Here is a 25,964-nt window from a genome sequence, read left to right on the forward strand (position 1 = left end):
TTCCTTGTATTTACCCCCCAGACAATCAAAATACTTACATAGACTTTAATGGGGTCACTCGCTTTTCAAACCATTATCACCCTCAAAAATAGCATTCATTCTCCATTCACCTTAATGGGATCACCATCTAAAATGCCTGACTTCACCTGCATTTTTCATGGGAAGGAGGTTGTGAGGAACAGTAGTCTATAGGGAACTCCTATTTTGCTGTGCATGTCACTGCTGGACTTAAGCAAGGGGAAAGCAGCAAATATGTAGCATGTGCCCTTTAATTGAAAATACTTCAATCAAAATGTTCTAATTATGTAAATAAATTCTGTGTTCTTACACCCTAAGATTTAAGGGCCATATTTATGAAAAAGTGTGGAAGAACAGCGCAGCCAGTCACCTTGCTGTGCTGCACTGCGTCATTTGGAAAGGGCAGGAATGCACCGTATTTAAGGCAATACAGCGCATTCCGGTCCTTTGCCCTGCACTGGCACACAATGGGCTGCCTAGCACCATTGCAGGCACCCTTGCACCATAGTACAAGGGTGCCTGTGTTGCATGCAGGACTGGTTTTTTTTGTGCAGTCACGGGCACCTTCCTGCAAAAAAGAATCTTGTGAGGCTTTTTCATCTTTCTATGTATACTGAAGAATGCAGCACACATAGAAAGTGGAAAAACAAGGAGAAATAGAGATATTTCCCCTCATTAACCCCTCTCCTAGGGAAGTGTATCTTTTTGGCTAATTCCCAGGTTTACCTGTTCTAGTAAATCGGGGAATGCGTCCTTGGCACAAAGTAATGCAGCTCAGCAATTTGTGCCATGTTACAGTACTCAAGATTTATGAAGCCAAGCAGGTCCACCCAAGGTAGCCTTGCGTGTTGTTAGAAACAGGGTTTCTGATTGGTAAGAGTGTGACCCTAAACCAGGTAGAACCCATCACTCTAGTCAGGGCAAGTCAGTTACACACCAGAGATAACCTGTGCTCACCCTCTGGTATCTTGGTGCAGAGCAGGCAGGCTTATCACCAGAGGCAAAGTGTAAAGATGTTTGAGCAACAGACTCACACCGTAACATAATGAATACACCGCAAAAGAGACTCCACCCAGGACTATATAAAAATGTATTATGTTATACATAAAACCAGACCAAATCGACCTGAATCCTAAATACTTTGCACACTATGCAATTATTCAGATAATGCTTGTTATCTTGATTAGAGCAAAAACGACATACATCATACCATTAGAGCATGTAATGCCAAATAAATTAGGGAGAAAAAACATGAATCACAATACATACCTACAAAAACATAAGCACAGCGCATCTGCGCTCCTATTACATTTTATGTGGTAATCAGGCACCAAACCTAGGGCTCAGAAGGAGCTGCATGCCTACTACCTTCAATACGGTAATTCATAGTAAGGCAATTTCCTAGTGGAGGTTCCATGCTGAGCTCGGGGGCCTCCAACGAGGCTTTACCCCTCAATGCCAACAGAAGATCAAGTGCCCCGAAGTATGTCCCACAGAGTAAGGGGGGAGGCACAAACTGAAGGGTCACGCAGGGAGACCTTGTTCAGTCCCCCGCATTCAGGATACCTAATGTAGCTGCCTGCGAGATGCAATGCCGCTGCTGAAACACAGCACAGCCCCTTTCGGCTTGGGTGCCCCCCATGGTCGCTTCTGACCAGGGCATTGGCCATGAAAGGGTGCTCCTCAGGAAACCCCTCTGCACAGGAGGGATGCTGGCAGGCTTTGACGGCGAGTTCCCACTGACATGGTCTTCCCGAGGGTGTCTATCTGTGGTGCAGTGGCTCTCCAGCAGGAGGGGCCTCGCAGGGGTATTCCCTTGGGCTGCATGCATGGAGCAGGTGCCTCGGTATGGCACCTCTCTGAGGCCAGCTGCACGTCGTGTTTTCCTACACGGGCGGGACCGCTGTAAAGTGCAACACAAGCAGCTCTTGCTGGAGGATGAGCGTTCACCATGTGCTTTGCTGTGGAACCTGCCGACAAGAGCCCACGCCTCAGGTTCCGGCAGACAACCAGGGCTCAACATGTGCTGGCAATCCAGCTGACAGGCACAGGGATTCCAAGACGTCGCACAGCACCGATGCGAGTGAGTGAACCGAACACATGGCTGCAGTCACTCTGTACTAAAGTTCGTCCTCGGTGAAATAAATGAAGCAGGTTGTGTCCTGGATTTGGCAGAGTCCTGCAGCAAGGGCTATCTACAATCGTTTTATTGCCCTGAGATTGCAGAAAAACAGGGGGCAAGCAAACGAGCCCTTAGAGTACACCTGTGGCACAAAGAGAGGAGCAGGTAGGCAGGCCAGCACAAATGTCTAGTTGCAGAGAGGCAGTCCCTTCAGCAGCCTAGCAGGCAGCAGACCAGCACAACAAAGCAGGTAGCCCAACCGGCGGTTCCTCCTGGCAGCACAGCAGTCCGTTGGCAATGTGTAGATTGTAGAGTCAACAGCGTCTGGTTACAAGTCCCACACAGTGTCTAAAGTTATAGGGCCAGAGCCCCAGTACTTATATTAAAAAATGCCCTTGATGTAGGGGGGGACTTCAAAAGAACCCTCAGAAGTGCAGAACAATCCCTTTTAGCCCAGCCCTTGCTCCAGACAATTAGCAAAAGGTAAATCGGCCCTTTGTGTGAGGGCAGGACACAACCCATAGAAATATAAGTGTGAACCACCTCTCCCTGTCCAGAAAGTCTATCAGTATGAAGATGGATGCAGATGTAACCCCTGTCACACCCTGCCCTTCCTGTGTTGTGGCTGTCTGGAGAGAATGCACAATGTGTAGCTGTCACCAAGGCCAGATGTGTATTGGAGACAGGCTGCAAAGCACACGAGTTATAAGCACAGAGAAATGCCTACTTTCTAAATATAGAAACGTGAAATCCAACTTCACCAGTAAGTAGGATTTATCATTACCATTCTAAATCATAACAGGCATGACAACACTACTCCTTTCTGATCACGAATTACCACTTAAAAGTGTGTAAGGAAATTCCCAATGCTAACCTATGAGAGGAGTAGGCCTCACAACAGTGAAAAATGAAATAGGCTGTTTGTTACTACTAGGACATGCAAAACATAAAAGTACATGTACTACCTTTTACTTACACAGCACCCTGACCATAGGACTACATAGGGCCTGCCTTTGGGGTGACCTATGTGTAATAAAAGGGGAGTTTAAGGCTGGGCAAGTAGTTTTAAATACCAAGTCGTAGTGACAGTAAACTGCGAAGACGGGCACTTCAGTGTCAGGCCTGAGACAGGTTTGAAAGGCTACTTCTGTGGGTGGCACAATCAGTGCTGCAAGCCCACTAGTAGCATTTAATTTACAGACCCGGGGTATATGGTATACCTCTTTACAGGGAACTTACAAGTATATCAAATATGCCAAACAGGTTTAAACCAATTATACCATGTTTAGAGGAGACAGCACATGTTCTTTAGCACTAGTTAGCAGTGGTAAAGTGCTCAGAATCCTAAAGTCAACAAAAAGAAGGCAAGAAAAATAGGAGGAGGAAGGCAAAAAGTTTGGGATAACCCTGTGTTGGACCTTGCCTTTTTACAGGGTCATCCCCAAACTTTTTGCCTCCTTCCTCCTATTTCTTCTGACCTGTTGTTGTTGGCTTTTGAACTCTGGGCACTTTACCACTGCTAACCAGTGCTAAAGTGCATATGCTCTCTGTGTAAATTGTACTGTTGATTGGTTTATCCATGATTGGCTATTTGATTTACTTGTAAGACCCTAGTAGAGTGCACTATATGTGCCTAGGGCCTGTAGATTAAATGCTACTAGTGGGCCTGCAGCACTGGTTGTGCCACCCTCTTAAGTAGCCCCTTTACCTTGTCTCAGGCCTGCCATTGCAAGGCCTGTGTGTGCAGTTTCACTGCCACTTCGACTTGGCATTTAAAAGTACTTGCCAAGCCTAAAACCCCCCTTTTTCTACATATAAGTCACCCCCTAATGTGTGCCCTAGGTAACCCCCTAGAGCAGGGTGCTGTGAGGGTAAAAGGCAGGACATGCACCTGTGTAGTTTACATGACCTGGTAGTGTAAAACTCCTAAATTCGTTTTTACACTACTGTGAGGCCTGCTCCCTTCATAGGCTAACATTGGGGCTACCCTCATACATTGTTGAAGTGGTAGCTGCTGATCTGAAAGGAGTAGGAAGGTCATATTTAGTATGTCCAGAATAGTAATACAAAATCCTGCTGACTGGTGAAGTTGGATTTAAATTTTAGAAATGCCACTTTTAGAAATGCCACTTTTAGAAAGTGAGCATTTCTCTGCACTTAAATCTTTCTGTGCCTTACAATCCACGTCTGGCTAGGTTTAGTTGACAGCTCCTTGTGCATTCACTCAGACACACCCCAAACACAGGGTACTCAGCCTCACTTGCATACATCTGCATTTTGAATGGGTCTTCCTGGGCTGGGAGGGTGGAGGGCCTGCCCTCACACAAAGGACTGCCACACCCCCTACTGGGACCCTGGCAGACAGGATTGAACTGAAAGGGGGCCTGGTGCACTTCTAGGCCCCTCTTTGAAGTCTCTCCCACTTCAAAGGCACATTTTTAGTATAAAACAGGGCCTCTGCCCTACCACCTCAGACACTTGCTGGAGAAGAACCTGCATCCTGCCAAGAAGAACTGCCTGGCTGCTCAAAGGACTCACCTGACTGCTTTCTACAAAGGACTGCTGCCTTGCTGTTGGCCTGCTGCCTTGCTGAACTCTTGCCTTGCTGCAGAAGTGCTCTCCAAGGGCTTGATAGAGCTTGCCTCCTGTTCCCTGAAGTCTCAGGACCAAAAAGACTTCTCTTTTTCAACTGGACTCATTGTGCGCCGAAAAATTTGATGCACAGCTTGATCCGTGGTGAAAGATTCACCGCACGCCGATCTGGAAAGACGCCGCTCGACCCCGCAAGGAAAAGATCGATGCGACGCCTGCGGTGAGACCGGAACTTCGACACACGGCCCGCCTGGACAACGCCGCCCGACTTCCAGAGAGGAAATCGACGCGACACCTGCCGTGCGGGAGAAAATTCCACGCACAGCCCACCGGAACGACGCGCAGCCGGATAACAAGCCTATGATTCCACGCACAGACCCCGGACATCTGGGAAACCCGCGAACCACAGAGGAGACATGCCCGCGAGCCGAAAAACGATGCACATATTCCCCGCGTGAAAAATAATGACGCAAGTCCGTGTGTGAAGGTGCGAAACCGACACACACACCATTTTTCCCGGAAAACGACGCACGCCTTCCCCGCGTGAAAAATAACGACGCAAGTCCGTGTGTGAAGGGGAGAAACCGACGCACACACCATTTTTCCACACATCTCCTCCTCTGCGGCCCTCTGCGGAGATTTTCCACTCCAAACCAGGTACTTTGTGCTTGAAAGAGACTTTGTTTAATTTTTAAAGACTTAAGACACTTTATATCACTTTTCAGTGATATCTCTACAAATTCATATTGCATCTTTTATCGTTTTGACCTACAAATACCCAGATAAATATTATATATTTTTCTAAACACTGTGTGGTGTATTTTTGTGGTGCTATATTGTGTTATTGTATGATTTATTGCACAAATACTTTACACATTGCCTTCTAAGTTAAGCCTGACTGCTCAGTGCCAAGCTACCAGAGGGTGGGCACAGGATAATTTGGATTGTGTGTGACTTATCCTGACTAGAGTGAGGGTCCTTGCTTGGACAGGGGATAACCTGACTGCCAACCAAAGACCCCATTTCTAACACCCTGCAAAAAGGGCCAGGTCCAACATGTGTCTTCATAAATCTTACTTTTCACTTGTGTCACTCTTGCACCACATTGCATGGTGCAAGAGCGATGCAAAGGGGCTCATAAATATTCCCCTAAGTAAATTGACTGTCTTTGTCAGTTCGCCAGTGTATTGCAACCCAGCTCTCTGTAATGTATTTCTTCATGTATGCCTTACATAACCCTGACATATGCTAGTATTTTGCCATGTGTATGTACATCTTCTGTCTTTTAAAGTCCTGTTAAGGTCCTCATACTCAATAAAAACAAATACCATTAACGTTTCAAAAACTGGGTTCAGCTGTTCCCGCACCAATCAGATTTGTAAAAAGACAAATTTAGCAGACCAGGCAGGAGACTGTTACACTTGCAAGTGTTATCAATTGGATTTCATAAGGGAGAACACAGGGCCAAATTTAAGAAAAGTAGCGCTGCACTCAGTGCAGCTCCACTTTTCTTGCTCCCCTTAACACCCCTCAAACGCCATAATGTGTGCGCCATATCTCAGATACGGTGCACCATGGCGGTAGTTAGGGAACTAGGGTCAAAGTTTTTGTTGCTAGTTCAGAGCTCTGATGGATTAACGTCAGAAATGTTGATGCTAATCCTGCAAAGCCCATTGAGGCTCATTATGAATAATGGTGTGCCTCCTTTTAATGCCTGCTCTGAGCAGGCATTAAAAATGGTGAAAAAAATGACAGAAAGAAATCTCTTAGATTTCTTATGCCATTTTTTTACCTCCTCCCCAACAGGGGAATGCCCTCCAGGCATAATGTGGCAAGAGGGATTACAAAGTAGCGCAATGCATGCATTGCGCCAATTTGTTAATTTGGCGCAGCGATTTTGGCATGTTGGCCCACATTAGTGTAAAAAAAAATGACATTACTGTGGCGCAACGAGGCGCTAGGGGCTCTTAAATCTGCAATAGTTTCAAGGACTTATTTGCACAGCTACAGATGATCTCCAGTAGGTGTTTCTCTCCCATAATTTCCCAGCAAAAGCTCTCCCAAGTTTCGATTCATACTCACAAGAAGATGGTTGTATATTGCCGTCATCGGGGAAGTCCCACTCAATAAAGACAATAATAGCACGGAAAGTCCCTTTATTCCGCTTTCTCTAAGCTATGGTGTGAGGGTCCTCTTGGGGTTTGAAAGTAAATGTAATCTTTACTAGTTTAACCAAATGCCTTAAAGGATCATGTTTACGACCTTGGTTGTACGCTGTTATGTTGAATGATTTGAGGTCACAGAGGGTTGTTCAGCACTCATAACAGCAGGCGCTTAGCAATCTTGATAAACCTGTGTTTAGGCGTGGCATGAATGTTTGTACGTGGAAACCTACCTGCTCACCTGATGTAGCGCCACAGGTGAGGTGCGTGCGTTTCGTTTCTTAAACAAAGGTCCATTACAGAAACACTGTTTTATCATAACCTAGGACTGATCACTTAAGGGCTAAGGCCCCTCACCTCCAGATCGTGGCACGGTTCATCATAGGACCTCCTCTCACTCGCGTGGAATCGTCCCATCACGATGGCTCGCTCCTGTAGAGGGGAGCTCTTGTGCCCAAATCATTTTGTGTAGAAAACAGTGCTTAATTTGTGCTTGTTGTTTCCGGTGCGGAGCACCGGCACTTATTTTTGAGGGCCCGCGTTTAGTCTTCTGCTTCAAGCATTGGGTGCGAGCAAAAGACATATGGCAAAGACGAATGAAGAGAAAAACGAAAAAGTGTCACAATGGGAGAAAGCAGAAAGCTGCAAGAGTGAGCTGAACAGTGCTTAATTTGTAAATAAAGACGTGCCAGTGTCCAAAGCCCTCATCTTAAACATGCGGCTTCTGCAATTAATTGTGCGAGCAGGGAGTACTGAGGCAGTAATCCTGAAGCCACCTCGGGCCTCTTCAGTCTATTTAAAGCCACTCCCTGCCCCTTCAGCTCACTCTTGCAGCTTTCTACTTTCTTCCTTTGTGACGCTTTTTCGTTTTTTCCTTCCTCCGTCTTTCCCATATGTGTCTTTTGCTCGCAGCAAATGCTTGAGGCAGAAGAATAAGCCCCGGTCCTAAAAAATAAGTGCCGGTGCTCAGCACCGGAAACAACAAGCACAAATTAAGCACTGGAGCTGAAGGGGCAGGGGGTGGCTATAAATGGACTGAAGAGGCCAGAGATGGCTTCAGGATTACACTGCCTCAGTATTCCGTGCTTGCACATTTAATTGCAGCAGCCGCGTTTTTCAGATGAGGGCTTTGGGCACTGGCACGTTTTTAATTACAAATTAAGCACTGGTAGGAAACGAGGCCAAACTGCCTGAGGTGTACTGATTTTCGGTGGTAGATAAGAAAAAGAAAATAAGAGGTGTGAGGGGAAGAAAAAAGAACATAGGTGTGAGGGGAATTAGCCAAGGTAGAAATGACTGCCTTTATTTATGTTTTAGAGCAAACTATCTCCATCCCATGCATCTTGGACCACAAAGAAAGAACATCAAGACAGACACTATTTCGAAAGACACGTTTTCAGAAGCTTAAAATCGCTAGTAGGCTGGTCACCTTCACTATTTACATATACAGTGAAAAACATTCCTTCTAAAAAAGTTTAAATGGAACAATTTCGCCACACCCTTGGCTGCCGGATCTCTGCCCCCATCATGCTACATGGTCTTACAGTTTTACATATGGGCGGTGGTGACACTGCAGACGGTATTGCGCCTCCAAAGCTTGCAGATATTTTTGCTCACTCATCGTGGCTCCTTTAATGATCAGGGTAGGCGAAAAATTCGGAATTCGCAGTGTTACTCACAGAGTTTGCCTGTGTGCCACTTGGAGCTCAGAGATAGGGAAAAACTCCGCCATCCAGCGTGTGGTAGAGTTTTTTCCTCACACCTGGCTCGCCAACAAATTTGTGAGGAGAAGCAAGAATTTGAGTCCCCTAATGCGATTTTCGAGCGCTAGAATGCCTCCCAGTGAGATTTCTCAACGTGATCGGTCGCAGCAGGTCGTGACCATTCAGGTTGAGAAAACTGACGCTGGAGTAGAAAATCTACTTTAGTGAGAGAAAGAAGCAGCACCATAGGCCGTGCCACAAAGTTCAGTTTGTGCTGACTTTACAGCACGAAAGAAGCTCCCGATGCTAAAAATCAGCATGAGCAGAGTGACATGCCCGATTCTGCCCACTTGCAAAATTCTGCAGAATCTTGCAGAGTTTTTATGTAACTGCAGAATTCCACAGAGTAAAACACCAAGAGTTTCGCCCACCCATACTAATGACATTCCTCCTAGTAAGGAAAAGAATGAGATTTGTCATCTGGATGGGTGACTGCAAGGGGAATTGGGCATAGGTTTTTTTAGACCTTCTTTGTTGCTATCCGATGCCTACTGGATAGAGACTTCTACTCATTTTTTCACTGGAATCGGATCTGGTCTCTGAAATGTTTCTGCATCCCAGATCATGGTCTACATTGTATCTTGTTGGTTGATTGTTAGGGGTTGAGTATTGAATGACAGTTGAAATTAATGGTTACATTTTAGCCTTTCACTACCATTAGGTGACCTAGTTGGATCTCTGATGGTCCGGCTTTTTTTCCACTCAATAAACGAGTTACTGTTCTACAACCGTCTCTCCTCCAACTTTGATGTATCAGAAAATATAGGAGATAGCATGCCTCAGCTGGGAATTGAACCCACTGATGACCTTTCAGCTGCATAGTTGCTGAGGTATAGCCAATTAAGAGTGAGGGGTGTTCCTGCGTTGTCCTGAAAAAATGAATAGGAACCAATTCCAGGTCTCCATTTTGCTCCTCAACTACATAAAATGTCCTCTTTAGAATACACATAGGGGCAGATTTAAGAAAAGTGGCGCTGCACTGAGTGCAGCGCCATTTTTCTTGCACCCCTTAGCGCCCCCCTACTACCACCATGTGTACGCCATATTTAAAATAAGGCGCACCATGGCACAGGGTAGGGGGCAGTAGCATCAACATTTTTGACACTATTGATGTACTATTCAGGGTTACCGCCAAAATTTTGGCGCTAACCCTGAACAGAACATAGGGGACCATAGTAACCAATGGTGTGCCCCTTTAACCGCTTCTGTGCCTTGGACGAGGTGACCTCGTCCAAGGCTACAGTTCCCCTGTGCCTTGGACGAGGTCACCTCGTCCAAGGCACAGGGGAACTTGGGGAGCGCTAGCGCCCCCCGTGCACCCCCCTCCCCCCCCAAGGCGGGGATGGAAGGGGAAGACCTTCCCCTTCCACCCCCGACCCCCCCACCCCCCCTGTGACGTCAGCGCGCGAGCGCGCGCTGATTTGTCACAGGGGCCTCCCCCATTGCGCTGGAAGCTCAGCTTCCAGGGCGATTGAAAGAGAAATGCAAAGCATTTCTCTTTCAATCACTGGGGGAGGCCCGGAGGGGCTTCAAAGGGAAGGAAATGTATTTCCTTCCCTTTGAAGTTTCTCCCAGGGTTTCAAAAGCCTGAATGCTTGGGGGGGCAAATTTATTTTAGGCCATTTCTGCCCCCCCGGGGGCAGATCGACCTATTATTAGGCAGATCTGCCCCCGGGGGGGCAGAAACCTCTAGGCGCCAGGGGATTTTTTTTTTTTTTTTCTTTTTTAGAGATGGGGAGCGACCCATCAGGCAAGGGTTGCTCCCCTGGGGGGCAAATTGTATTTAGGCCGATTTTAGGTCAATCTGCCCCCAAGGGGGCAGAAACCACTAGGCTCCAGGGATTTTTTTTTTGGCGCCAATGTCACGCAGGGGGAGCGACCCCGTAGGCAAGGGTCGCTCCAGGGGGGGGTGGGGGTTGGGAGGGGAAAATTTATTTTAGTCCATTTCTGCCCCCCCCGGGGGGCAGATCGGCCTATTATTAGGCAGATCTGCCCCCAGGGGGGGCAGAAACCTCTAGGCGCCAGGGGAATTTATTTTTTTGTGTTTTTTTTTTTGTTTTTTTTTTTTTAGAGATGGGGAGCGACCCATCAGGCAAGATCCCCTTGGGGGCAGATTGGTCGATTTTAGGTCAATCTGCCCCCAAGGGGGCAGAAACCACTAGGCACTGGGGATTTGTTTTTTGGCGCCAATGTCACGCAGGGGGAGTGACCCCGTAGGCAAGGGTCGCTCCCGGGCAGGGGGGGTTTGGGGGGGTCAAATTTATTTTAGGGCATTTCTGCCCCCCCCTGGGGCCGGCTGAGCTAGAGGCCAAACTCCACAGGTAGGCACTTTGCAAAAAACACCTCTGTTTTCTGTGAAAAAATATGTTGTGTCCACGTTGTGTTTTGGGCCATTTCCTTTCGTGGGCGCTAGGCCTACCCACAGAAGTGAGGTACCATTTTTATCGAGAGACTTAGGGGAACGCTGGGTGGAAGGAAATTTGTGGCTCCTCTCAGATTCCAGAACTTTCTGTCACCGAAATGAGAGGAAAAAGTGTTTTTTGGCCAAAGTTTGATGTTTGCAAAGGATTCTGGGTAACATAACCTGGTCAGAGCCCCACAAGTCACCCCATCTTGGATTCCCCTGGGTTTCTAGTTTTCAAAAATGCACAGGTTTGATAGGTTTCCCTAGGTGCCGGCTGAGCTAGAGGCCAAAATCTACAGGTAGGCACTTCGGAAAAAACACCTCTGTTTTCTTTAAAAAAATTGGATGTGTCCACGTTGCGCTTTGGGGCGTTTCCTGTCGCGGGCGCTAGGCCTACCCACACAAGTGAGGTATCATTTTTATCGGGAGACTTGGGGGAACGCTGGGTGGAAGGAAATTTGTGGCTCCTCTCAGATTCCAGAACTTTCTGCCACAGAAATGTGAGGAACATGTGTTTTTTTAGCCAAATTTTGAGGTTTGCAAAGGATTCTGGGTAACAGAACCTGGTCCGAGCTCCACAAGTCACCCCATCTTGGATTCCCCTGGGTTTCTAGTTTTCAAAAATGCACAGGTTTGATAGGTTTCCCTAGGTGCCGGCTGAGCTAGAGGCCAAAATCTACAGGTAGGCACTTCGGAAAAAACACCTCTGTTTTCTTTAAAAAAATTGGATGTGTCCACGTTGCGCTTTGGGGCGTTTCCTGTCGCGGGCGCTAGGCCTACCCACACAAGTGAGGTATCATTTTTATCGGGAGACTTGGGGAAACGCTGGGTGGAAGGAAATTTGTGGCTCCTCTCAGATTCCAGAACTTTCTGCCACAGAAATGTGAGGAACATGTGTTTTTTTAGCCAAATTTTGAGGTTTGCAAAGGATTCTGGGTAACAGAACCTGGTCCGAGCTCCACAAGTCACCCCATCTTGGATTCCCCTAGGTCTCTAGTTTTCAGAAATGCACAGGTTTGGTAGGTTTCCCTAGGTGCCGGCTGAGCTAGAGGCCAAAATCTACAGGTAGGCACTTTGCAAAAAACACCTCTGTTTTCTTTCAAAAATTTGGATGTGTCCACGTTGCACTTTGGGGCGTTTCCTGTCGCGGGCGCTAGGCCTACCCACACAAGTGAGGTATCATTTTTATCGGGAGACTTGGGGGAACATAGATTAGCGAAACAAGTGTTATTGCCCCTTGTCTTTCTCTACATTTTTTCCTTCCAAATATAGGAGAGTGTGTAAAAAAGACATCTATTTGAGAAATGCCCTGTAATTCACATGCTAGTATGGTCACCCCGGAATTCAGAGATGTGCAAATAACCACTGCTCCTCAACACCTTATCTTGTGCCCTTTTTGGAAAAAAAAGGTTTTCTTGATAGCTATTTTTTACTCTTTATATTTCAGCAAATGAATTGCTGTATACCCGGTATAGAATGAAAACGCACTGCAGGGTGCAGCTCATTTATTGGCTCTGGGTTCCTCGGGTTCTTGATGAACCTACAAGCCCTATATATCCCCACAACCAGAGGAGTCCAGCAGACGTAACAGTATATTGCTTTCGATAATCTGACATTGCAGGGAAAAGTTACATAGTGAAAAGTAGAGAAAAATTGATGTTTTTTTCACCTCAATTTCAATATGTTTCTTTTTCAGTTGTTATTTTCTGTAGGAAACCCTTGTAGGATCTACACAAATGACCCCTTGCTGAATTCAGAATTTTGTCTACTTTTCAGAAATGTTTAGGTTTCTGGGATCCAGCATTGGTTTCATGCCCATTTCTGTCACTGACTGGAAGGAGGCTGAAAGCACAAAAAATTGCAAAAATGGGGTATGTCCCAGTAAAATGCCAGAATTGTGTTGAAAAATTGGGTTTTCTGATTCATGTCTGCCTGTTCCTGAAAGTTGGGAAGCTGCTGAGTTTAGCACCGCAAACCCTTTGTTGATGCCATTTTCAGGGGAAAAACCACAAGCCTTCTTCTGCAGCCACTTTTTCAATTTTTTTTAAAAAAAAACGAAATTTACACTCTATTTTGGCTAATTTCTTGGCCTCCTTCAGGGGAACCCACAAAGTCTGGGTACCTCTAGAATCCCTAAGATGTTGGAAAAAAAGGTCGTAAATTTGGCTTCGTTAGCTTATGTGGACAAAAAGTTATGAGGGCCTAAGCGCAAACTGCCCCAAATAGGCAAAAAAAGTCCTGGCACAGGAGGGGGAAAAGGCCTGGCAGCGAAGGGGTTAAACGCCTGCTCTGAGCAGGCATTAAAAATACCGAAATAATGGCCCCAAAAATCTTTTACATTTCTTTGCACCATTTTTCAGCTCCCCTAACGGGGGAACGCCCCCTTGCATACATTATGCAGGCAAATGCATAATGTGGTGCAAAGGGTTACAAAGTGGTGCAATCCATGCTTTGCACCATTTTGTCAATCAGGCGTGGCGATTTTGGCCTTGTTGGGCCACATTAGCGCAAAAAAAATGACGCTAATGTAGCTCAAGGAGGCACTAGGCCCTCTTATATCTGGGCCAGAAACTTCTCCAGATCTTCCATCACTAGAGCCCATCGAGCTATCATCTTGCATAAATGAATGCCCAAAGTCTGCAGGAAGCACTGACATTCACGGTCTTCAAAAAATGTGATATTGTCAATCTCATCTGTTCTATGAAACCAGGGGCAGCCAACATTTTCGACAGCTGTGGAAGAACTGCTTCTGTTGGCATGAACGGAACTACATTCACGTACAGATACTGAAATATTTCTTCCACTCTGTCCTTGAAATGTGGTCCTCCTGGGTCCCTGTAATTTCAGGGTTGACATTGTCCCTGAGCTTGTGCTATGTTCTTCTGGGATGAGGGACACTATTCTCCTGGCTAGTCAGACTGCCACACAGACGAGAAAGCAGGCGGTCACACATTGTGCAGCAGTGTCCATCCCTTGACTTTCATGACCTCTTGGCGGTCAACATATGAGAGTTTCACAATTCTCTAGGGGTGTGTTTGAACATCACTATCCATCAACCTTTTAGCAGAAGTTCTTTTGTGGGTACAGAGATCCTGTTAAATGTTCGTGACGGATTACAGTTTGTGCTTGCTCTTGGATCTGATATGCCAACCATGCTCCAAGATGTTTGTCCACCTAATTTCCTGATGAGCAGCCATCACAGTTAGACTGCATACATCTTGAGCTATGGCCTGAATTACTTCATCCAACTGCATTTGGGGCCAAATTTACAAGGTCCTAGCACCTCTTAGAGCCACAATAGTGTCATTTTTTTACACTATTGTGGCTTTAAGGAGGCCAATCTTCGCCATATTTACAAAGTGACGCAATGCTTGCATTGTGGCACTTTGCAATCCCTTGCTTGACATTATACCTGCACCAGGCATAGTGTATGCAAGGAAGGCATTCCAGCATTGGATGTCCCGTAAAAATGTTGCAATGAACTTTACAACATTTCACTGTGCCATTTTTAGTGCCATTTTTTACATCTGCTCAGAGCACGCGTTAAAATGACGTGTCCATTACTTTCAATGGGCCTTCCCTTACTTTGCAGGATTAGAGTAATTATTTATGGCGCTAATCCTGTAAAGTGCCACAATAGCATCATAAATTATGAAGCTATTGTCCTAACGTGTGCCATGGTGAGCCGTATTGTAAATATGGCACTACCATGGGGTTGTTAGGTGACAGTGGAGGGCGCAAGAAAAGTGCCGCATCACAGCTGATGCACCACTTTCTTGAAAATCTGGCCCTTGGTTTGGCTTCTTCAGTCACGACCCTCACAAGTTTTTCCCTCTCGTTAGCTCAAGTGTGCTCTATTATCACTGCTGAGAGAGGCTGTTTTGACAGGCAGTCTGCAGGTTTATGCAGCACCTTTAGACTGCAAAAGGATAAGACAAGTAAGAACAAGCATTTGCAATGCACTAGGGTCCCGCATTTGTCGGAGTTACAGCTGTTGTAAACTCCCAACCGTATTTTTCCTGCATTTAAAGAAAAAAACTGTGCGATCGCGCTGTACTGTTCACACAAAGTGCGTTTATTAACGTAACCGGCAAAAGTGCGATTAACGAAGCACTCGACTTCTGCCCAGCGAGATCGCGCTCCGAAAACAGAGAGAAAGTAGTCCACAACCACAGTGAGCCTCGCATGTTTTCCGTACTTGGTCGCTGCGCTCGAGGAGGGCTAACCACGGAAAAGGCAAGACGTGTGCGTGCCTTCCACTAATCAAAAGAAGCGGATTCTAACAGGCAAGCTAACTTGCCAATGAAAGACATTGACGTGACATGGATGGGGCTCCGAGCCCTTTTCTAATACCTAAAGCGTCTCGCTAGCGATACGCATGCATGAGCGCATTCGACGCAGGCTCGACCCTAAAAATGAAGGCCTGGCTAAGAGCCTGATGGTTGTCTTTAAAAGATAAGAATTATTTTCAACCTTGTAGCAAGGAGATGTCTCAAATAATATAGCTGTTGTTGAAAATGCTTTACAATTATGTAACTGTTGTGTAGCACCCACAAAACAGATCCAAATGTGGAAGGTATTTAAGGATTCTATTATAGTTGATAGGAATCAAAGTTCAAGCCTCCCTCAGCGACCGGCGTCCACAGAGCACAGCAGCACTGACGCTCTCTGGAATGTCGGCTCAGAACACAAAAGAAAACATTCCAACATAACATACAAGCAAAGGTCAATAGTTAGATAAAAATAAGAGAATAAGGACAAACTATAACCCTTTGCATACAACAATAACTTTTTTAGCACAACAGTCCTTTGCCAAAAATTATTTTGAGTTGCCAGTCACATCTGGACTTCAGCCCCTATTGTGAGTTGAGGTAAAGTTCTTATTTTCAATTGGCTTTGCCCAACACCCCAGCTGACTATCTCCCAATATTGTTGCTTTTTCAGCCTTACATCTTGTGATGTGAACTCTGAAACGTGTAGGTAAAAACGGTCTGCCTTCAAATAGTATGACCTTTTATGAGACGATATTGGAGAAGGCACATTGAATCGGTGCTTACCTGCCAATTAACACTACACAATAAACAGCCAAGAAATCCAATCTCTTACACAGTATTCAGTTGAGCCAATATGAAAGCAAAGGCTTAGCATTTTGAATTTTCTGGAGTGGTGACAAAAGATCTACTTTTCGAACTCCGAAATGGCAAATGCGCTGTGAAACCTCTCTTTTTCCATCAGTGCTGTTTCTACAGCATTCTGCCCAGAACCACAAACATTGCCATTCAGCACATCGTTTCCTGTGCCCGATCAGTCCTTCTGTCTTTAGTAGGGTGACCACCTGGCATTGAGGCAAATTCTGGACAGGACTGTAAAAAAATCAGGACAAAGTATCAAAATTCAGGACAAAAATTCAGGGCAAAGGGTCAAAATTCAGGCACAAATTCAAGAACAAATGTCAGTTTTACAGACACACGCCAAAGAGGCCATGCCTCACTATGTTGTCAGTGCATTTATTTACTCTTTTTTAACATAGCACTATTTTTTCACTGTGGTCTTTTTACGATTGCCTCCTGGTATGCTACATTCAGGTGTCACATTACGTCCTTGTTCAGTAGTAAATTAATGCCCTTCAGCACTGTGTCAAGACCATCACCCCTACCCAAATCTAACCAATCTTTCTTGAAGAGAAAGAAACAGCAACGTTTTGGTTCTGTTATGAACATTTTAAAAACCCTGACAAACAGTATGGGAAACTTTAAGGTAACTAACCTTATGCTACTTTAAACAAATTGAACAAAAATATCTGGCTCACCCCAACCGCCCATGGACTTTCAACCTAAAATAAATTTAATGAGGCAGGGCAGATGGTGCGGGCGACAGTCTCACACCTAATGTCAGGATGTGAGGTACCCACAACTTGACTGTAGTCTCACAGCACTAGACTGTATGTCTGGGACTCTACATTTATCTCAGAAATGGGAGCCCGGACTGCCAATCAAAGATAATAAAAGAGTAGGATGAAATCGAGATCAAATGGGAGATCCATGGCAAGTGATTCAAAGGGTTGTTGCTAAGAACTCGATAAATAAGGACGAGTAGAACAAGGTGGGACAATTGCTAAAATCAGACAAGATGGGTCCACCAAGACTATCGGAAGGTATTGGGTACCTGAGGAGTTGTCTCTGCACACAGGAGAGAAACAGAAGAGGCACTGTCAAGTGGTTGAACAAGCAACACCCATCCACCTTGGCATACTCTTCTGGTGCAATGGTCCGCTGTTCGTGCTTGTGAAGGGTGAGCAGGGGCCAGACCTCTTGCAAGGTTGTGCAAGACAATTGCCCGCTTTGTCCATGTCTGTAAATGGTTTTGAAATTGAGCAAAAGCCAAACTAGTGATCTGGGTGTCAATACATATAGAATCTTCAACATATTTGGGATGTAAATTGTACAAACAAAAAGTAAAAATTTTAAAATGTAATTAGTGTTTCTTAAACATATGGCACTGTTTTCCCCATTATATACAATTAGGTCTCAGATTGAACTGGGAACCAGTTACCATTTGATACCTAGTGGTTAAAATCTACCATTCTCCCACTGATTTGCAGGATGGAAATCTGGACAGAGTGTCACGGTCCCTCCAAACCCAGTTTGGTTTTTGGTCTTCTCTTCTGCTTTCTGTAGTGGGCCACGTGGCACTAGAGCAGATGGTGGGCTACCACAATGATAGTATTATTTTGCAAACCTTCTCCTGCTCATCCTTTATTCCTTCTTCAGACATGCCACACATCTGATTTGGTCGCTGGTGCGCCGTCAAGTATCTCTTTCCACTGCAAAGATACACATGACTGCGGGTGGATTAGGTCTTCTGGACTTAGAATGCTATTATTCAGCTGCACAGGTCCAATGCGTGGCTTGCTGGCTTTCTGCTCACCTCCCTGCATGAGATAGGGTTTATCAGTAAAGACTTTTAAGGAAGGCTTAATGCACGCTCATTGTTTCCTACTCACCATTCTATGGATCACCATCCGGGGTTATCATGCACAGCTTTCTCTTCCCTTGCTATAACCTGTAAACTCACGGACACAAAGAAACCCTGTGCTCCTGCACAATCTTTACTAAGTGTTCCCACTCGCACAGGATGGCTGTGCTCAGAGCAGCTCCATCATTGGCATGCTCCAGGTGCCTTAAAATTGGGGGATTTGTTTCTGGACAACGAGCTACTAAATTTTCAAACCCTTGTGGCAGACTACCATCTTCACCCCGGTCAACTCCTTACTTACAACCACCTTAAATAATCATTAAATGCTCTATTTCATGTCTGCCACCTAGCACTAACCCTACAAGAGGTGTGCCAGAAGCTCTACACCATAGGAACTGGTGGCAAACTGATAGAATGGGTGTACAGACCTTTCCTGCAACATGGAAACCACTCCAGGTCTTCTCGTCATACTACCTGGGTGATTGATGTGGCCAAACCTCTGCAAGATACGGACCTGACTAAAATACTGGACTTTACCCACAAAGTATCCCATGGCTGTCACTTTAAGTACATTCATAGAGCTTCCTTGGGAATGCATTTCGCCCATGGCCTGCCATTTGTGTTGTGGTTTGTAACTCAGATTTTGTTGCTTTCAGTTTGCTGGTTTTATTTGTTTTAGGCTCTGTAGCTTGAGTTCTACCCTTCCCTTGCCCAAACATTTTTTGCAGTATCCTTCCGTGTGCTCCCTTTATGTAAACAGGCCTGTAAATATTGTTCTCAGCTCATCACATTTGCTGTGCATTCAAAGAACAAAGTCAAATGTCAGGCTCTCTCTTCGGTGGGAACTTAGGCCCTCATTATGACATTGCCGGTAAGGTAAATCACACTTACCACCACGCTGACGGCTGCCAACTTATCTGTTCCCCATATTATGACACACACACACCAATCTGACAGAATTCAGCCACACACACAAATCCTCCAGACCAAAGGCCAGTGATAAACTGTCAGTATCAAAACCCACACCGTTACACCAACAGAACAACGCCCACCACATTATGACCCACGAATCACCACGGCGGACATTCAACAGCGGTAAACCATTGGCGGTACATACCGCTGCACTCACAATGGACACCCACAAACAAAACAACACCACATTGGACAATTCAAACAACACACACCTGACAACCATACACAAACCACACCCACACCACTATAAAACACACACCCAAATTGCCCACAACTCTTTGATTACAAACCATTGCCATCAGAGAGACACCAAGACCACTGACACAACTAGAGCCACACACTATGCACACCTATACACTACTCACGCACTCCACATCACACACCCCAACACTCACCAACACACCTCACAGAACCCCCATGGCACCACAAAGACACCCGCATAGGAGGAGCTAAGGGTCATGGTGGAGGAAGTTGTCAGGGTAGAGCCACAGCTATTTGGAGCACAGGTGCAGAAGATATCAATAGCCAGGAAGATGGAGCTATGGCCGAGAATCGTGGATAGTGTCAACGCCGTGGGACAGCACCCAAGAACTAGGGATGACATCAGGCCGAGGTGGAACGACCTATGGGGGAAGGTACGTTCCATAGCAGCAAGACACCAGCTCGCTATACAAAGGACTGGCAGTGGACCCCCACCTCCTCCCCCACATCTCACAGCATGGGAGGAGCAAGTCTTGGCAATACTGAATCCTGAGGGCCTGGCTGGAGTCGGAGGAGGACTGGACTCTGGTAAGTCAACTCTCCACTATTATCACCCCCCCTACCTGCATGAAATCACATGTCCTCACCCTCACTCCCATCACTCCACAACATCCCACACACCCCACCATCACAACCCACTCATCCCAATGCCAAGCCCTGCATGCTGTACCAAGGAATGGACACCCTTCACAGCCCTGCATGGACATTCATCACTAAAGCATGCACACCATAGAGAATTAACTATCCCACCATACACTAACGTACACAAGTGAAAGCTGGCAGGGCAAATCCAACCATAAAGGGGAAGCCATGGATGAACAATATGTCAAACACAGAAACCATGACACATCATTCACATCCCCACTGGCACCCCAGCCAGTGTCAGCAGAGAAGAGGTGCCACCACTATCCAGTACCCCAACTGAAGAGGACCACAGTGATGACAGCAACTCTGGTCTTCAGGATCTGGATGACCTACCTGGCCCATCAGGGACCACTGGACAGCCAGTTACCCAGGCCCAGTCATACACCACCGCAGAGCCTCCCCCATCTGGAAACACCACCACAGTACCCACCCAGCGTACCTCTACAGGGACCCCAGGGCACACCTCACCCCCAAGGCAATTGGGGACCTGGAGTCAGTGGCAGTGGGCACACGGTTCAGGGGACAGAGGCACAGGACAACAGGGACACTGGGAGGACTGCTTTGCGCCAGGGGGAGGACAGGCCCAGGAACCGACCCACCAGGAGGCACTCGCTGAGATACTGGGAGCCTATCAACATTCCCAGGACACGATGGGCCAGATCCTGGACAATGTGCAGGAAAACAGGTGGCTGCAGGAGGGATAGTACCAGGGGATCAGGGAGGACTTGCAGGCCATCAACAACACCCTGATCTCCATAGCAGGGGTGCTGGCAGATATGGCCAGCATTATGAGGGAGGCAGTCTCCCACCAGCGGGCCCCTGCCACTAGCCAGACATCTGAACAGCCTTCCATCCTCACTTCAGCTAGTGGCCAGGAGTCCACCAGCACCGTTCCCCCTGCAGAAGGTGAACCACCCCACAAATGTTCCCTGCGATCCAGACAGAAGCCAGAGACACTTGCCAAGACCCCCACCAGGAAATTAGACTCTCCTGATTGTCCCCCTTGTGTCCCACTCAGTCACCCTGTCCACCTTGAACTGCCATTGCACTCCGTTCTATGTCCCCTAGGACAACGCACCTGTGCTACAAACAGACTGGAACAATACCCTGGACTTTCCTCCATCATCAACCTTTCCCATTGCACTTCCCCCTTCATATATTAGCACTTAAATAAACACCCTTTGAAAAAAAAACATTTGGAGTATGTCATGTATATCAAATATGTATTCATTGAAACAGGTACAAACATTGCAACTGTACAGGGAATGAGCATATATTAATGACCTGTAGCTGGCTGTAGTGATCACACCAGGAGTATATGTCAGGTCACCAACATCTGCAAAATACATTGCCAGAGGGAACAGTAAGTGGGCATAGAAGTGGGAAATATCAGCATGCCATTGCCACACAGATTACAACTAACGTAATTGAAATGTAAAGTAACACTGTCCTACCTGTGTATCACTGGAAGTATTGTGGGATCACATATGTTCTAATGTTCTCATCCTCATCCTCTGCTTCCTCATCCTCACTGTCCACAGGGTCTACTGCTGGCACACAGGCATCTCCAGCCTCCTCCTCCTGCAGGAATGGGACATGACGTCTGAGGGCCAGGTTATGCAACATGCAGCATGCCACTGCTATCTGGCAGACCTTCTTGGGTGAGTAGCACAGGGATGCACCTGTTAGATGGAGGCACCAGAACCTGGCCTTCAGGAGGCCAAAGGTCCTTTCAATGATCCTTCTGGTTCGCCCATGTGCCTCATTATAACGTTCTTCTGCCCTTTTCCTGGCATTCCTCACAGGGGTCAGCAGCCATGATAGGTTTGGGTAACCAGAGTCACCTGCAAATATTGAGGGATAACATTTAGCCACACACTATCCTATATGGCCCACACCATACCCATACACCAACATATAATGGGTGGGAACCAGGGCTCACCTATTAGCCACACCCTGTGCCTCTGTAGTTGGGCCGTCATATCTGGGATGCTGCTATTCCTCAGGACAAAGGCATCATGCACTGACCCAGGATACTTACCATTGACGTGGTGGGAGATGTACTGGTCCGCCAAGCACACCGTCTGAACATTCATGGAGTGGAAACTCTTACGATTCCTGAACACTTGTTCATTCTTACGGGGGGGCACAAATGCAATATGTGCTCCATCAATCACCCCAATTATGTTGGGGATATGTCCCATTGCATAAAACTGAACAATGGAACTACAACAGTAGTTTGCATCCTGTATACATGTAAAGGGTCAGTGTGATTTGTCCAGTGTGTGCTAATTTCTCTTGTGATGCACCATTATTCCAGAGGCCTGCCCCCCTGAAATGGCGTCCGTCTGTCCTTTGTGGAGGGACGGGTGGAAGTGAGGTAATTCCGCTGACGTTGTGCACTGTTGCGGGAGGCGGTCAGGAACCACCATGCAACTCCTCATTGGTTAACATTAGGTCCTGTGGGGTACAGTGGTCAATGGTGACCTACGCTGGCGGTGACGGTATGCACCGCCGCGGACGTGACTGCAATTTTCTATCATATTCCTCACTTGCTAATTGACCTTCCAAATGAGAGGACCTACACTGCATGTGCTGCTGTGACCTGTGTCTGGAACCTACCATGGCATGTGTGACCGGGGAAAGGGCCCCGGCCTTCACTTTGGTGGAGAGACTGGTGGATGGGGTCCTACCCCAGTACAGACTGCTGTATGGGCCTCCAGACCAACAGGTGAGTACACTGTTGGCAAGATGCATGTGGCATGAATGCATGGAGTTGTGTGTGAAAGCCTCGTGTAAGGGGGGTGGGTGGATGTCTTCTGGGTGATGTACAGGTTGTGTGCTGGGCCATGTGTGGCAATGGTGATGAGAACGGGTATGGTGGGCCAAATGTGTACCAGGCAGGACTGTTTGTCTAATGTTATTTTCCTGTGTGTATTGCCTCTGCAGGTCAGCGCCCATCAAAAGAAGGGTATATGGCGTACCATCGCCAAGGACATGCTGACCCTGGGGGTCTACGTCGGGCGGGGCACCCACTGTCACAAACGGTGGGAAGACCTGAGACGCTGGGTATGGAAGATTGCGGAGGGCCAGCTGGGGATGGCCTCCCGATGAGGAAGGGTTGCCCGTCGAACCCTGACCCCCTTGATGGCCCGCATACTGGCTGTGGCCTATCCAGAGTTGGATGGGCGCTTAAGGGCATCACAGCAGCCACAAGGGGATGAGTACAGTGCTCATTATTACAACTTACGCATGGTAGGGTGGTATCCGGCTGGTGGATGTGTGTCAGTGGGTGTCCCTATGCCAGGCCTGACATTGCACTGTAGGTCCCCTGGTGGCTAGGGTTCTGAAGGGATAATCCTGCTACCTAGCTCGTAGGCATCCACTACTGGTCAGGGCTGTGTGGGTCCCAGGTGTGCTGCATTTGCCGGTGTGTGCCACTCCCCATACCTTGGTGGCTAGCAATTTCTCTGGTAGTGCAATACATTGTGCTTAGGGCTGTTCCCTGTGCGTGAGTGTGCTGTGTACGCCAACGGTGGTGTTGGTTCAGCCATTGTCCCAGTGTATCCTTTGTCTCTTCCCCCCCTTTCTTGTATTGTCATCCTGTCCTTATGTGCATTAGCATCATCTGGCATAGGAGCAGAGGCACTGGTGACAGAGGTAACTGCATCCCATAGGACCCAGGAGACAGAGTCCACCAACGGTGAGGGCACCAGTGGGACAGAGGGTGAGGGGAGCACCACAGCGGAGACTGGAGGGGACACTTCAGACACAGATACCTCCTCTGATGGAAGCTCCCTAGTGGTGGCAGACACTTCTGTGACCACCCCAGATACAGGTACATCCGCCAAACCCCGTACCAGCACCGCCCTCCCAGCAGCCCCTCATCGAGTTGCCCGTGCCCACTCACCCAGGAGGGTGGGCATCTCCTTCGCCCCAGGCACCTCAGTCTCTGCCTTAGTGAGCCCTCCTGCCCTGAGTTAGGAGGCTATTCACCTCCTGAGATCCATATCTGTAGGGCAGTCAACCATTGTGAATGCCATCTAGGGGCTGGCAGCCCAGATGCAACAATCTAATACATTCCTGGAGGGCATTCACACTGGATTGGTGACCCAACAGAGATCAATTCAGGCTCTGGCCTCCTTTCTGATGGCAGCCATTGTCCCTGTTTCTACCCCCCTCCACCTTCCACTGCCCAGTCCCATTCTCCTCAACCCCAAACCATCCCAGGCACACATACAGACGACCATGCACACAAGACAACACCCAAGAGTGTCACAGGCAAACACAAGCACCACACTTCATCCCAAAGGCACTCACACAAACACCATCCAGTTGCAGACACAACAACATCCACTATTTCCACTGTCACCCCACCCTCCCCCTCCACCACCTCCCTCCCAACCACGTCCACACTCACACCTGCATGCACTACATCATCATCCACTACCAGCATCATCACCACACCAAGCAGAACACACACCTCACTGGCAGACACCTCCACAACATCCATGCACACGTCCCCTGTGTCCTCTCCCACTGTATCTGTTCCCCCCTCCTAAAGTACACAAACACAAGCACTCAGACTCCCAACTGCCATCTACCTCACAACAGCATACAGCCCATGCACCTGCACCCAAATCCAGCAGACAGACAGCCCCAACAACCACTCCCTCATTCTCCACTCCCATTCCTTCTCCTTCTTCCAGCCCAAATGTCCCTAAAAAACTGTTCCTATCCACCATTGACCTCTTCCCTACCGCTCCCCCGTCCTGCACGTATGGCAAGGGTATCACAAACCCAGCCAAGCACCTCATCCACACAGTCCACGGCCCAGACCTAACCGCACCCACTTGTGGTGGAAAGGGATCCAGGTCACATGTACTGAAGGGGAAGGAGCCTGCACCAGCCAGCCTAAAGGGGAAGAAGTGTGCCCCTGCCACCCAAAAGGCCAAGAAGCCTGCACCAGCATGCAAGAAAGGCAAGGAGCCTGCACCGGCAGGCAGGAAGACCAAGGAGACTGCACCAGCAGGTAGGAAGGGCAAAGAGCGTGGACTAGCAGTTGTGACAGAGCCCCCACCACCAACCATGGCTGTGCATCCATCCGAGGGTGCAGGGGATGTGCAGGAGCCTCCCCCCACCAGCAGCACCACCACAGTGCATCCGTCCGAGGGTGTAGGGGATGTGCAGGGGCATCCCCCCACCAGCAGCACCACAACAGTGCATCCGTCCGAGGGTGCAGGTGATGTGCAGGAGCCTCCCCCCACCAGCAGCACCACCACAGTGCATCCGTCCGAGGGTGCAGGGGATGTGCAGGAGCCTCCCCCCACCAGCAGAACCACCACAGTGCAGCCATCACTGCCGGCGGACGCAATGTAATCCTGCCTCCATGGGCTGCTGTGCGGACTGCGCACTCCAGAACCAGTGGGAAAGACACCCACTCCAGGGACTGTGGCCTATTACTCCCTAGGACCAAGCACAGGGCATGTTGCCCCCTCCAGAACCAGTGGGCAAGTCACCTACTCGAGAGTCTGTGGCAATGCACTCCCTAGGACCAAGCACAGGGCATGTTGCCCCCGCCAGAACCATTGGGCAAGACACCTACTCGAGAGACTGTGGCCCATCACTCCCCAGGACCAAGCACAGGGCATGTTGCCCCCTTCAGAACCAGTGGGCAAGACACCCACTTGAGAGACTGTGGCCCATCACTCCCCGGGACCAAGCACAGGGCATGTTGCCCCCTCCAGAACCAGTTTCATCTCCCGGGTGAGGTACCCCCCTCTGTCCCCCTGAGGTGCCTGCCTATTTACCAACTGATGCCCCTGCAGTGTTCTCTCCGTGTTGAAGCAGGTGACAAGTGGGGCCTTGGACTTTGGCCTGTGACCATGTGGCCCACGCAAATTGAGGACTGGGCTGTGTCCCTTTTTCTGTAAATTTGTTTAATCTGTTTTAGTGCCTAACTTATTATTTCTACTGTGTTGATCTTATTACAAGCACTTTGGCGAAATTGTTTTGTCCTTGCATCTTTCAGGCAATTTAGGGGGATTAAC

Source organism: Pleurodeles waltl, chromosome 1_2 (genome assembly GCF_031143425.1).
Source record: "Pleurodeles waltl isolate 20211129_DDA chromosome 1_2, aPleWal1.hap1.20221129, whole genome shotgun sequence".
Taxonomy (NCBI): domain Eukaryota; kingdom Metazoa; phylum Chordata; class Amphibia; order Caudata; family Salamandridae; genus Pleurodeles; species Pleurodeles waltl.